Source organism: Canis lupus, chromosome 1 (genome assembly GCF_003254725.2).
Source record: "Canis lupus dingo isolate Sandy chromosome 1, ASM325472v2, whole genome shotgun sequence".
In the NCBI taxonomy this organism is placed as follows: Eukaryota; Metazoa; Chordata; class Mammalia; order Carnivora; family Canidae; genus Canis; species Canis lupus.
Genome location: NC_064243.1, coordinates 36,839,887 through 36,854,635, shown reverse-complemented (window position 1 = coordinate 36,854,635; position 14,749 = coordinate 36,839,887). Strand labels below are relative to the sequence as shown.

Below are 14,749 nucleotides of genomic sequence, written 5' to 3'. Positions count from 1 at the left end.
ACTTGGTCTCTCTGTTCTCTTCTTCCTCAAATCTACTCTCTCCTAGTGGCCAGGGTGATCCTATAAAAACGCATGTCAGATCATGTCATTCCTATGCTCAAAACCTCCACTGACCTGCCGTGTCATTCAGAGTGCAAGTGTAAGCCTTTCCAGGACATATATACCTGTCCCCTGTTTTGTCTCTCACCTCTTCTCCCACTGCCTCCCACCTCATTCTGCTGTAGCCACATTGGCCTTCTTGCTCGTTGAGTGTTACAAGCCAACTCCTACCACAGGGCGCTTTCACTTGCTATTCTGTCTGCCTGGTGTGCACCAGCTCAATCTCTAGCCTCCTCCATGATGCTTTTCTGGGCCAGCCTATAAAGAAATGCCATCCCCAACCCTAGCCCTCCCTCTCCTCCTTCTCGGATTCATTTCTGTTCATGGATCTTAGTACTGGACAACATGTTACATAATTTGCTTATTTGTTTTATTGTCTGCATCCTCTCACTACAATGTAAACTTCAGAAATGCCAAAATTTATATTTGTTTTGTTTGGTGAGGCACCTAGAGTGCCTGGCATATAGTCCAATGAGTGCAGGACAAGAATAGCTAATAACTACTGGGAGCAAACATGTTCCATGGACTGTTCTCTGATGCTTTACACATATCAGCTTATTTTGTCTTCCCAACAATGCTATGATATCATTTTTACCCCTATTTTGCAGGTAAGAAACCTTGAGACATAGAGAAAAATGTTAACTTGTTTTCAGGCAAGTAAGACCATTTCACCACTGGTTTGGGGAAGTAAGCTCCTAATGACCTCCCTGTATAAAGTCTGGGCATAGGACATGTGTTGGTTTGCTAGGGTAACCTTAAAATACCACAGATTGGGTGATTTAAGCAGCAGAATTATACTGTTTCAGTCTTGAAGGCTACGGATGTGAGGTCAAGGTATCAGCAGGGTTGTTTCCCTCTCAGGGATGTGAGGGAGATATGTTCCAGGCTCTCTCTCCTAGTTTGCTGGCAATCTTTGGCCTTCCTTGGGTTGATGGAAGTGTCACCCTGACCTCTCCCTTCATCTTCATATGGTGTTGTCCCTGTGTGTATGTCTGTGTCTAAATTTCCCCTTTGTGTAAGGATACAAGTCACTTTGGATTAGGGAGTCCACTCTACTCCAGTATGACATCTTAACTAGTTACATCTGCAAAGACCTTCTTTCCAAATAAGGTCACATTCTGAGGTATTGGAAGTTAGACCTTCAGCATGTGAATTGGAGGTGGAGGGTGGGGGGTATAATTCAAACCATAAGACTACAAACAACAACTACCTGAAGTCTATGGAGAGTGAAAGACCCAGGTAGGTTGGAGTAGAGTGGCAATTTGGAAGAAGGAACCAGGATGGCTGCAGGTTCCTTTTTTACAGGTTTAGCTTGATGTCAGGCCACATTTATAGTGTGACTGAGGAAGCAAAACAATAGTGACAGAAAACCTCATTTTTGGTTCAGGAACCCAAAATTGGGCCAAAAAATAAGCCTTTCCTTGGTGACAGAGATTAGTTGTAGAAAAAACATGTACTTTCTCTGTGGGGTCCCTGAGATACTGGGAGAATTTCTGAGGGCTACTGGGTACAGTTTTTTCACTCTGGAGAAAGAACTATAGGAAGAGATGCTCTTGCTTCCTTTGGTGGTGATTGTGTGTGGATGGGTGTTCCCCACTATCTTCCTCCCAGCCTGGGAATAAGCCAACACAGAACAACAGAGGAAAGGGCCTGAGGAAGCTGGAGTTCCTTGTTAAGTTAGCCTTGAAATCTGCCCTACTTTCTTGACTTCTAGTTTTGTATGATGACACTTCTTTGTGTTTTGAGCCAGTAGAGTGGTACTTTCCATTGCTTACAGTGGAAGACATTGTCATTGGTACACTACCAATACATAAATTCTAGTTTTAAGAACAGTATCTACTTTTGTCATAACTTGTGGCATTAAAACACATTTTGATTTCTTTTAAAAAATTTTTATTAAATTCGATTAATTAACATATAATGTATTATTGGCTTCAGTGGTAGAGTTCAGTGATTCATCAGTCTTATATAACACCTAATGCTCATTCCATCACGTGACCTCCTTAAGCCCATCACCCAGTTACCCCATCCCTCCACCCCTTTTCCCTCCAGCAACCCTCAGTTTGTTTCCTATGATTAAGTCTCTTATGGTTTGTCTTCTCTCTCTGATTTCATCTCGTTTTATTTTTTCCTCTCTTTCCCTATGATCCTCTGTTTTGTTTCTTAAATTCCACATATGAATGAGATCATATGATAATTATCTTTCTCTGATTGTCTTCTGATATAATTTGAACATCATATGTTTTACATTTTGCTTCTCTTGGGGACAGTGCCTAAAAGTGGGTTTCAGGGGATAGTTCTTGAAAGGAAGATGGAGCTCTTGAATGATAATCAAATCCAAATTTTGTGACAGAGAAAAGTAATTTGTAGTGAATCTATTAGACTTCAGAACCTGTATATATTTGTGATTTCTTGTTATTGTCCTTTAAGCAGTAGTTCTTATCTAGCTAGCTGAAAGCCAACCTCAAATGGAAGACACTGAGAAAACTCTCTCCATTTATTCTTGGCAATAAACAAATACACTCCACAGAATTACACCTTCAGGTAATCTCCAAGCCTTATATGACATAGGTAATCTTAGCATCTAGCCAAGAAGCTAACAAAAAATGAAATGGATGGAGCTGGCTTGACATTTATGACTTCTTTTCCCCTACCGTTAGACAGAAATTATACTGAGAATAAGATTTTTTTAAAGAATAAGAAGAAAAAGGTAGTATGCAGAGGAAGAAACAGTAAAAATAATAGACTTTTCAAAAATGGAATGCTTACTTATCCCCTGAGCATATGAATTGGGTTTGCACATTTAAAAGTAGAATTCTCAAGTAGAAATTTAAATGAGAGAAACTTAAGATGATTGCTATGACAATGTTCAGTGTTTCCAGTTGTACACTTACATTATAAACTCAGAACAAGTTCTTTTCTAATAAAATTTATATTAAAAAATCTAGTACAATTCACATTCAAAACATTCTTTGGTTGAATAATCAGCTATTTTTTCTCATGTAAGGTCATTCAGAGTGTGGTAAAAATGTGTTTGTATATTTCCTATCATTGACCTTGTACTGAGAAGCTCTTTTATCACCTTTTAAAGATACTCTCTTAATCATTTTTGTTTGTTTATTTTTGATTTCTCAGCATTAATTTAGTGTTGACATGAAATATGTGGTTAAAATACATTATAGTAGGAATGGAATAGTTAAGCATTGGGCTCCTGTAGTTAGAGGATATGATAGGATTTCCAAGAATCTGTCCATGTGGAAAAGACTTTAAGCTTAGTACAATCTGGAAGTTCTCATTAGACTAGGGATGAATTGTAGACAGCTGAAAGAGTAGTCAGAAGCAGACGGGATATGTGGGGCCATTCAAATAAAAGACAGGATGAATTCCTGTACTTTAATTGTGTCAGGGATTGTGCCAATATTACTACAGTAAATAATGCTTAGCATTCAGTGAATAGGTTTGCTGTCATTTAAAACCTGAACTGTAAACAATTAGTATTAAATGGTCTAGCATAGGGTCAGAATGTATGGATTACAAAGGAGAAATTCAAAAGGAAATGGATGATGAAAGAATAGATAACTGGACCTAGAATAGAACAGAATAGATAATTGCCATTGTCACACCTATCAAGGCTTTCATGAGTTCTTAGTGAAAATTCAGAATTCACTGAATGCAATTTAGTTTGCTTTATATGGCTGTTGAAGAAAATGAAATATATTTTCATTCAATAGAAATTCTGTTGTTGCCTTCTTAAAGTTAAATGACAAGTCCAAAAGTGGATTTATGGTCTAGACAATTTCAGTGAAGATTTTGTACCCATTGTGGACAAACAAGGTAAGCATCCTCTATTTCTTACAGAGTGGTATTCAAGCAAAGCTTATATCTGCCCAGCACCTCACAAGTTCCAAGTACTTAAGCCTTTTCTGTTTATTGTGATTACTGATGTATTTGATCTTATTTCTATTTGCTTTTTCTGTTTTTCTCCTGTCTTGTTTTTATTACTGAGTTTAATTATTTCTTCTTCCTTACAAGGAAAGAATTTTGACATTGACTTATATTCACTGGTCTTTACCTTCCTTCATACTGACATTATTATAATGATAATTATGAGATGCTTTTGATATACTTTCCCTTTTCTGTTCTTAGCTTTTAAGAAAAAAATCTATTAGAGATTGCAAAGAAAATGTTTGTGAGGACATAGTCTTCACTGCCAGACTAACAATGACTACTCCATCCACTTTTGATTTCTTATGTCTCCCAACTTTCATTATAATTGAGAACTTTAAGCCCAGTCACTCTGAGCATATTATTATCCACTTCCCCTGGGGTTCTGCATCTCCTCATTAGCCACAGCTTTCTTTCCTTTAGTTAGTTCATTGATCAGCACACTTCCAAAAGCATTCTTTCATGCTGAAATATCTTATCTGCTGGGTAATCCTTTTTACCTTTCTCTTCATTGTTGCAGGAGGATTTCTATCTTCAAATTTTAGGTTGTGATTTCCATTCATATGTCAGGAGGAATAGTGTATTTGCCATTTTAAATCAGAATTTTCTCAATCATCATCTAAACTAATGACACCCAAAGCTCAATCTCAATTCTAAAGCTGTCTTGAGGACTAGGGCTATGTATCAAATTTTTTTCCTGCACATTTTTATACTGAAGTTTTCTTTCTTTTGCCAAATCTCTCATGTTATTGTTTTTGTGTTTGTTGGGCAGACTGTGGCAGCACCTTCTCTCCAGTTGCTCACATCAGAAAACGGAATGTCATTTTTGCCACCTCCCTTCCATTTTTCACCCCCTTCTAATCACTCAACAAGTTCTTTCAAATACACCTCCTACATACTTCTTAAGTGTGTCCACTCCCAACTATCAGCTCTGACAGTTTGTTAAAGGGATTCTGACTTATCTTTCTACCTTATCCCTCTCTGGATCATTTTTTACATTGCTATCAGAGAAATGATTCTAAAACTCAACTATGATACTGTCTCTTCCTTGTTCAATACTTCTCAATGGCTGCTTATTATTGTTCTTGAGAAAAAGTAAAGGAGTTCTTATTGTGGCATATAAGGCACTTTACGATCTAGACCACACCTTTCCTTCCAGTCTCTCTTGTCTTTCCTAAGTTCCCAAAGAGTACTCTTTAGGATGGCAAATTACTTAAATGCTCTATGACCTTTGTACTCTCTGGTTTTTGCGCATACTGTTTCCTCTGCCTGCAGTCCTCTTTCCTCCCATCTATGGCTGGCCAGCATTGAATTCAACCTATGGGTCTCCAAGGTGATCTTCTCTGAGATATTTCATGAGTCTTCAAGTTTGCTCCTCCCAGGCATTTTCATGGGACCCCATGTTGGTTGCTCTTGAAGCACTTAACACACTGCACTATATAGGACTTATAAATAGTGGTAGGACTTATAAATAGTGTTTAGCAACATGGGCTTTGGTACACTCTCATATTCTTTAAGTCAAATACTTCTTTGGATCCTGTGCCCAGATCTAATTTATACTTTAAGAGAAATATGAGGAATACATTTCATGAAAACTTTTAAAATGTAAGTTAATGATTGGGGTAATTTATTTAATGAAAATACTATCAAAGACTTTCTTTTGTTCTTTTTTTTATTTTGAGCGTTTTAATAACTATTTCTCTACATACTACCAGTATTTAATGATATTTAATCACAACAAATATCATATATCAACCTCAGAAAGCCACGATCCTATAAAATACTGAATTGCATTTTCAACCCAATCTGTTGCTGACAGTTGCTATATTCAATTCCTCTTTGGTTTCCCATCATTCACTAATACAGATGGCCTTCCAAAAGGAACATTCTTATGAAATGCATTACTATGTGCACCAAGAGTATTGATTGTATTACGTTGCACGGTATTTTCGCAGTGAGTGATCTCATGGAAGAAATTTCCTTATGGCCAAGGAATTAAGCACAGTTGTTATTTTCCTGAGCAGTAAAAAACAATTCTTTATGCAACTGTGAAGGTTACTAATAATTATATTTTCCTTTTCTCAGTAACAATTGGGATCATGTAGTATAAGTTTTTGAACTATACTCCTTGACCTGCCTTGTATTTCTATCCATTTTTACCCCATTGCATCATTTTCTTATTTCAAATTTTATTTTCATTTTGCTACATTGTTTGATCCATTATAAAATATCATACTTAATTCCTTTTGGAGAAAGAGAGGTACAAATAAATACACAAATAAAATACTTGCCATGCAGTCTATAGATTCAAAGCAATCTCTCTCAAAATAGCAATAGTATTTTTCACAGAATTAGAACAAATAATCCTAAGATTTGTATGGAACCACCATAAAAGACTCCAAATAGCCAAAGCAATTTTAAGAAAGAAGAACAGACCCAGAAGCATCGCAATCCCAGTTATTAAGATATCTGCAAAGCTGTTGTAATGAAAATAGTGTGATATTAGCACAGAAATAAGCAAATAGATCAATGAATAGTATAGAGACCCCCAAAACAAACCCATGTTTATATGGTCAATTAATCTATGACAAAGGAGGAAAGAATATACAAGGGGGGAAAACAGCCTTTAACAATAAATGGTATTGGGAAAATTCGACAGCTATGTGCAAAGAATGAAATCAAACCACTTCCTAGCACCATACAAAATAATAAACTCAAAATGAATTAAAGACCTAAATGTGAGACCTGAAGCCATAAAACTCCTAAAAGAAAGCATAGGCAGTAATTTCTTTGACATCCGCCATAGCAGCATTTTTCTAGATATCTCCTTAGGCAAGAGAAAAACAAAAATAAACTGTTGGGACTACAAAAATTAAAAAGCTTTTTCACAGCAAAGGAAACCACCAACAAAATGAAAAACCTACTGATTGAGACAAGATATTTGCAAATGATATATCTGATAAAGGGTTAATATCCCAAATATATAAAGAGCTCAATACCAAAAAACAGAACAATCCAATTTAAAAAGTGGACAGATGATCTGAATAGACATTCTTTCAAAGAAGACATACAGATGGCCAAAAGACACATGAAAGGTTGTTTAACATCACAAATTATCAGGGAAATGCAAATCAAAACTACAATGAGATACTGCTTCACACCAGTCAGAATGGCTAAACTCAAAATGACAAGAAATAACAAGTGTTGGCAAGGATGTGAAGAAAGGGGAACACTTGTGTACTCTTGGTAGGAATATAAATTGGTGCAGCCACTGTGGATAATAGTAAGGAGATTCTTCAAAAAACTAAAAGTAGAAATACCATATGGTCCAGTAATGCCACCACTGGGTATTTACCCACAGAAACTAAAAACAATAATTCTGAAAGATATGCACCCTGTGGCTATTGTAGCATTATTTACCATAGCTAAGCTATGAAAGTGACCTAAGTGTCCATCCATAGATGTATGGATGAAGAAGATGTGGTATATATATATATATAGAATGGGATATTACTCAACCACAAAAAAGAATGAGATCTTGTCATTTATGAAAATATGGTTGGAACCCAGAGGGTATTATGTTAAGTGAAATAAGTGAAAGAAAGACACACACTGTATTATTTCACTTATATGTGGAATTTAAAAAACAAAACAAATGAACAAACAAAAAAATGGAAACAGAATCATAAATAGAACAAAGTGATGGTTGCCAGAAGGGAGGGGAATCTCTGAAACTAATATTACACTGTATGTTAACTAACTGGAATTTAAAAAAAAATGAAGAAGGGGGGATGGGCAATGGCTAAAATGGGTGAAGAGGATTAAGAGGTACAAACTTCCGGTCATACAATAAATAAGTCACGAGAATGGAAAGTATGAAGAGTACAACCTAAGCAATATAGTCAATAATATTGTGATAATTTTGTATGGTGACTACGTTCATTATGGTGAGTGTTGCATGATATAGAGAACTGTCAAATCACTATGTTGTGCACCTGAAACTAATATAACATTGTACATCACTATATTTCAATATTAAAAATTAAAAAAAATCAAAGAAACAAAAAAGGAATAACGAAGAGACAAACACTATTAACATTTTGTCATATTCAGTCCAACCCTTGTTTCTATCTGTAGGGGTGGATATATGTATATTTTGCAATATCAAAATCATATTTTATATAAGAAATAGTGCCATATTGAAGCACCTGCACCACAGAGAGGCTTACATTATGAATACTATTGGTGCAAATGTAAAAAAACCAGGTGAAATGTCATAAATTTTCAGGGTAAAATTCTAACTTTTGGAAACAAAGATACTCTGAATATAGTATTGTCCTTTATCCTTCACTTCATGGACACAAATATCAGAGCAGTGTCTCAAACTTATAGAATGTCTCCGTACTTATGTGTTAATTTGATTGATAGATGCATTCTCATGACTGAGCAAGATGATGAGCTAGAATTTAGGTCATCATCATAAGTTTCCTGCACATCTAGAATTTTACAGATGAAGGAATGTATTTTCCAACTAATCCAACAATTTGCCTAGTTTCTATAATTTCTCTTATAATCCAGGGAGTAAATAATCTGTTGTGACCACCTGTTCTTCCTTCATATATATTGTTGAGCATATAAACAGCTGCAGGCCTCAGAAAGTCATAAATAAAGCCCACAGCTAAAAGATTAGGCAAACCTAGTGACCTGTTACATTTTTGGTGTCTGAGTAGTGGAATGCTCTCTTCCAGAGAAAACTGCAGACTCTATAGTGAGTGTCATTACATCGTCAGTATTTTCTTTTAAAGTTAGCACCAAGTTTTGATTTTTTCCCTACTTATAGTAAATTATTTCCTCCAAGGATAATAAAAAATTAACTCATTCCTTGAAACGATTTATATTTATGTACACAGAAAATTTTAAGTCTTTTTGTTTATTTAGTTTCAAGTTATTTATTTATTTATTTATTTTTCAAGTTTTTATTTAAATTCCAATTAGTTAATATATAGTGTAATATTAGATTCAAGAGTAGAATTTAGTGATTCATCACTTACATATAATACCTAGTGAGTTTTTGTTTTTCAAGTAGGCTCCATGCCCAGTGAGGAGCCCAATGTGGGGCTTAAACTCATGACCCTGAGATCAAGACCTGAGCTGAGATCAAGAGTCAAACACACTCAACTGACTGAGCCACACAGGCACCCTGAGTATTTTCAATGTATTAAGCTGATGATGAGAAAATGGAAGTGACACTTTTTGGAAGATACTGGATCATTACATACACAAACCAGATTGATAAAGGAACCCTACCTACAGTCACTGGCAAGCAGGGGTAGGAGTTGTGTACAAAGAAAATTTATTTATTTTATTATTTATATATCTAAGTGGTCCTGGATATGCATAAGGAATAACAAATGATATAAAACATATTTCTTCTGCAAGATGATTTTGAAATGTCCTAAGCAAATGTCCTAGTTTAGTTTGAAGCATTTGCCAATTTTCTTTCGCCAAGCATTACTTTCACAAAAATAGCTGTGGTTTGTACAGAATATATCTTCTCTCTCAGTGGTCTCTTTTTCAGATCACAAAAAAGGACTTTTGACCTATGATATATAATTTTGATCATCATTTTTAGTGACAGAAATAAAGGACACATAAACTAAATCCATATTTTAGTCCAGAGTCAGTCTTCCCGTGGCTCATGGTAGAAATGTTATCAATAAAGTATTTTGCAAAAATACAGAAGGGAGAAACCTGGATTAGTGGTTGTTCAAGTGAAAACAATCTAGGTTATTTAAATGAGCCAGCTATTTTTTTTTTTAATTTTTATTTTTTGCTGCTAAGAAGGCTGACAAAATAACAGCTGATTTGTTATACACAAAAACATACAAACAAGGAATGCTCAGGTCCGGACCACAAAAAATGCAAAACTCTTTCTCTGACTACTAATCAATTGAAGGATTATCTTCAGTTCTGTCAACTTTGAAGTAGGATATTGACATTTCCAGATTAGACAATTTTCCAAAAAGGACTTCTGATTTCTTCCAAAGTATAGATAGAGAAAACAAGACTCAGATCTTTTTGTACTATCACTTACAAATTTTGAACAATCATGCAAATGCTTACTGTCTTCCAGGTGTTGGGTGGGACTTCACTCACTCAGCAATCATGGTGGCTTTGTTCAGTGGATGTACTTATCAAAATATATGGAAAGGAGCTTAGGAGGATTCACTTGGAGAAAAAGAGACTATAGAAAGAAATAATACCTTTAAATATTTGAGGGATTGGTATAAATAAGCACTTGCTGTTCCAAGAGAGCAGAAGTAAGATCCATGGTCAGGAGTTATAGGGTGGTAACTTTCCTCTTCCTTTGAGACAGGACTTTCTAAATAGAATTGGAAGATGGTAAAACAGATTGCTTTGTCAGATAATGAGCTTCCCATCACTAAATTAGTTTAAACCAGAAGTTGAAAAATTTCCCTCCAAAAATGTTTTAAAGAGGACTGATTACTAGATGGAAAATTTGATCATATGACTTCTGAGATCTTTTTCATAGATAAGAATCGATGCTTCAAATTTTTATTGATTTAGGTCAACTTTCAATTTCCTCTTTTTTCTTGAACAGTAAAAGCTACAAATTAACATTTACTAAGACAACTAAAGGACATGGGAGGAAAGCACAAAACTCCTTTGATGCTCAAAGAGGAAACTGAATACTCACTCAGCTCTTACCACTTCCAAGTGATGTTAGAGAAGACAGGATAAAGAGAATGTGCAGCCTAAATAAGTGTGAACATTCTGTATCTTTGTAGAGGGTTTCACATTATGTGTGTCGGGAATCCTTCAATAAACTTGTCTGAGGCCAAATTGAGTGAGCTGAGGTTAGTTTTTCCAATGAGAAGAACTTTTTTCTTTCTTTTAAAAAATATTTTATTTATTTATTCATGAGAAACACACACAGAGGAAGAGACACACAGGCAGAGGGAGAAGCAGGCTCCCCATGGGGAGCCTGATGTGGGACTTGATCCCAGGACTCCAGGATCACGTCCTGAGGCCCAAGGCAGATGCTCAACTGCTGAGCCATGCAGGTGTCCCCAGTGAGAAGAACTTTAAAAGACAAGCAGGATCATAACCAGTAGAGATGAAATGGCCATCTTTGCCACAGCAGTCAGCCTCTGAAATCATGTAGGGTTTAAGTAACTGGCTTGATTGAGTGTAAATCATCTTCTCCATGTACTTTCCATGTAAGATATTTATTCAGAATTCTTTATGAAGATTTCACTTTAAAACATGTGACAAAAATTCAATCTGTCAGTGAAACAAATTTGAATTTGATGACTCCTGAAACCAGTTCTAGCTTATTGGCTGACAATTCTTGGACTGTTGTTAGATGAGATATATTGACCCTTGCCTCTCCATTTATTATTTTAACTTTGAGCAAAGTATGAAGTCAAATCAAATTAATTGATTCAGAGCACTACTCTAGGGAAGTATATCAGACATGCCAGGATTGTACTAGTTACCTAGCCTTCCTACTAAATACCACTCCTGCCCTCCCCTTGGAAGAAGTTGATTGCTTTTACTGTTTCCTAAAACAAGAACTCTTTACTGTGATGACATCTCGGCCAAGTACATTAAAGAGAAGGATACTTGTGAATATGATTGTATTTCTCAAATAAATAATCTCCTGAGTTGTTTTCTCCCTATTTCCCCTGCTGTTTAATTTCTTCCCTTTGACATAATTTGCTGCCTGTTCAGTTAGAGCAATTAGATATTTGTGTTAATTAGATGCTTGTTGTCTATCCTGAAATGGAGGTACTTAGCTTGTGAGGCAAGCTGGCTCTTAGATGCTCATTCTGAGAGTAACTTGTTTTGTTTTTCTGTTTTCTTGGTGGCACACTTGTATGTATTTCTTCAACTGTGTATGGCTTTCTCAAAATACATTAAACTTAAATGGGCCCTTGAAGAAGCACTTCTTCTGTACCGACTGTTGTTTGAAAATGTGTTGATTGTGCTTTTTTCTTCCTTTGTACCTCTGGAAAAGAGAGATGACCAACTAAGGAGTTAAATGAATATTTCCTCCCATTTGTCAAGATCTTAAACTGCTTCTGAGAGGGGAATACATGTGCAACGAGTGCCAGGGGTTAACAAAGCAATTTTTCCTGTGAGTACAGAAATAGTCATTTTACAAAAGAAAATATTATGGAAGAGGCATTAATGAAGTAGTTTAATTCTGATACTTTTTCTAGCTTTGGAAGGTGTGTGTGTGTGTGTGTGTGTGTGCGTGTGCCTCATCTTGTGTGTACACAGAACTCTTCTGAGTCCTGTGTGCTCTCTGCCCCCTGCATTCAGCCAAGTGTCCAACCACTGGTATTGACAGAGGTCAGGGAGGGGAGAGAAGCAGCAAAAGGTTACGAAAACAAGTGCTGACCTCACCAGAAAGCATGAGCTTTCAAGTACACATGTAATTGTCCTTTTACCTGCTCTCCTTCTTGGCTTAAATTACCCTGAATGTGGGACAACTTGCGATGGAGATCGTAATTGAAGGTTGAAGAGCAGTGCCATGTCTTTTCCCAGATTCTCTGTTCTGCTCTTCTCTCCATCAGAGCAGCTTTGTCATCCCATTTCAAGCTACAAACTCATGTCATTTTCACTTCCTCTGTCATCTTCATTCTGTTCACACACTTTATTGCTAAACTAAATATCATTTTGTCTCATGCTTCCCATCTTAGGTCACCTTTTTCTCATGCCTGTTGGCTAACACACCTGTCCCAGATACTTTTAAATTTTGTTATTTTGATCAGCATCACTCTCCTCCTGGATTCCCTGCCTATACCTATTACGCACAAATCACTGTTCTCCTTGCAGCCTGCATTGTTTTCTTCTCCCATCTCTTAGCCTTTTAGCATTCTTCCCTAAGCACCCTTTCCCCTCTTCCCTCAAAGCCTTGTAGTATGTTGTCATTGGTTATATTGTCCAGAATTCTAAGATGTACATGCTGTACAGCACAGCCTGTGAGGACAAGCCTTGAATTTCATTTCCTTAGTATCTATTCTTTGGATCATGGGTCTTTTCTCATGTTAGACAAATCTGTCCCAAACTCCCATGGTATAGTCATTCCAGTCCAAATGCCAAGCCTTCAAGGAAACAGCCCCATAAGCCAAGAGCATTTTCTTCTTTTAAGTCCACCCAGTAGGGATGCCTGGGTGGCTCAGCGGTTAAGTGTCTGCCTTCAGTTCAGGGTGTGATCCTGGAGTCCCCGGGTTCGAGTCCCACATCCGGCTCCCTGCATGGAGCCTGCTTCTCCCTCTGCCTCTGCCTCTCTCTCTCTCTCTCTCTGTATCTCTCATGAATACATAAATAAATAAAAAAAAATCCACCCAGTTGTGTCTCTCCTATCATTAAACTGTCACAATCCTTGCTCTTCCATGAACCTTTCTAGATTAACCAGAGAAGACTTACACTTTGTCTTGTGGAATACAGGATTCTCCAGTAACTTTATTATCTCAGCAATCACTTTTTTTTTCTGTTTTAACTTTTGTCTTGTTTCTGATGTCAGTATAGCACACCCATAGGTGATGTTCTTATTTGGGTATCACAGAGTTATATATAAGCTGCTCTTTTGCAGGCTGTGTGTACACATTTGCGTTTGCAAACTTTGAGAGGGCTCAATCAATGAATTTATGTACATAGCATCTAGCCAAACATGTGCTATAAGTATACATCTGATTCTTTGAGATGATGATAAAAGCGATATCAAGATATCACTTTGGTGCTGAACACAATAGTACCAGTAATAGTTTAAAATGAATTGGATTTCATAACAATTCTTTGATGGAGGTACTATGATTGCTCTCATTTGCTGATGAGGAGACTGAGATACAGAGAGGTTAATACTTTTTGTAAGGTCACACAGTTTGTGTTTGAAGCAGAATCAACATCCTGCTGTCTGATACCATAATCCCTACTCTCCAGTGTTATGCCATGTTGCCTTATAGCTGATTTATTTTTTAAATCTATATCGAAAGCAACCCAAACTATATCCATGGCTTTTAAAATAGAAAAATAGCATTTAAAATATTTTTTTCTTTTTTTTTTCATTTAAAATATTTAATAAAAAACTATGAAGCAAATATTTCTGTCTTGGCATTGATCAAATAGATTTTGGTTAGTAATTTAGAAATGTTTTCCACATGAAATTGTAATACAATATATAAATATTTAAATGTGAAAAATTAATATAAAATGTAAATACATGCATTTAAAAACATACATTTTAAAATTTATACCAGGGTGTTGAGGTTATTTTTCTATATACAAAATACAAGTGGGGAAAAAGAATGATGATGCCTAAGAAATTCAATAAATTACACAGTTAAAATATGCCAGATTAAATTATATACATGTGCTGCCTACAGACATTCATGCAACGAATTAAAATAGCTGAATAGGGGATGCAAACACCATAAACAATTGATTTCTTTTCATGTGGAGTCAAAATTTTCTGAATTTATTTCTGGATTTAGTTTTCATTTTCTTAGTTTTCTTTTTGTTGGAAGTGAAACTGAATAAGAATCTAGATTGTTGGTAAAGAGATTATCAGTTGGCAGAAACAAATTTCCATAGCTAATCACCAGGTTTGAGAAGTATCCTGTAATAGGATAAAAAACTGTAAGATGAATAGATAGGATTACATATGGCTTCTTTA

At 35.9% G+C, this 14,749-nt stretch overlaps 1 protein-coding gene across 6 annotated transcripts in view; it reads left to right on the top strand.

Annotated features, from left to right (window-relative positions):
- The window catches only part of EPM2A (EPM2A glucan phosphatase, laforin), a 291,921-nt gene that overhangs the window by 110,602 nt on the left and 166,570 nt on the right, over positions 1-14,749 (top strand). The window lies entirely within an intron of this gene.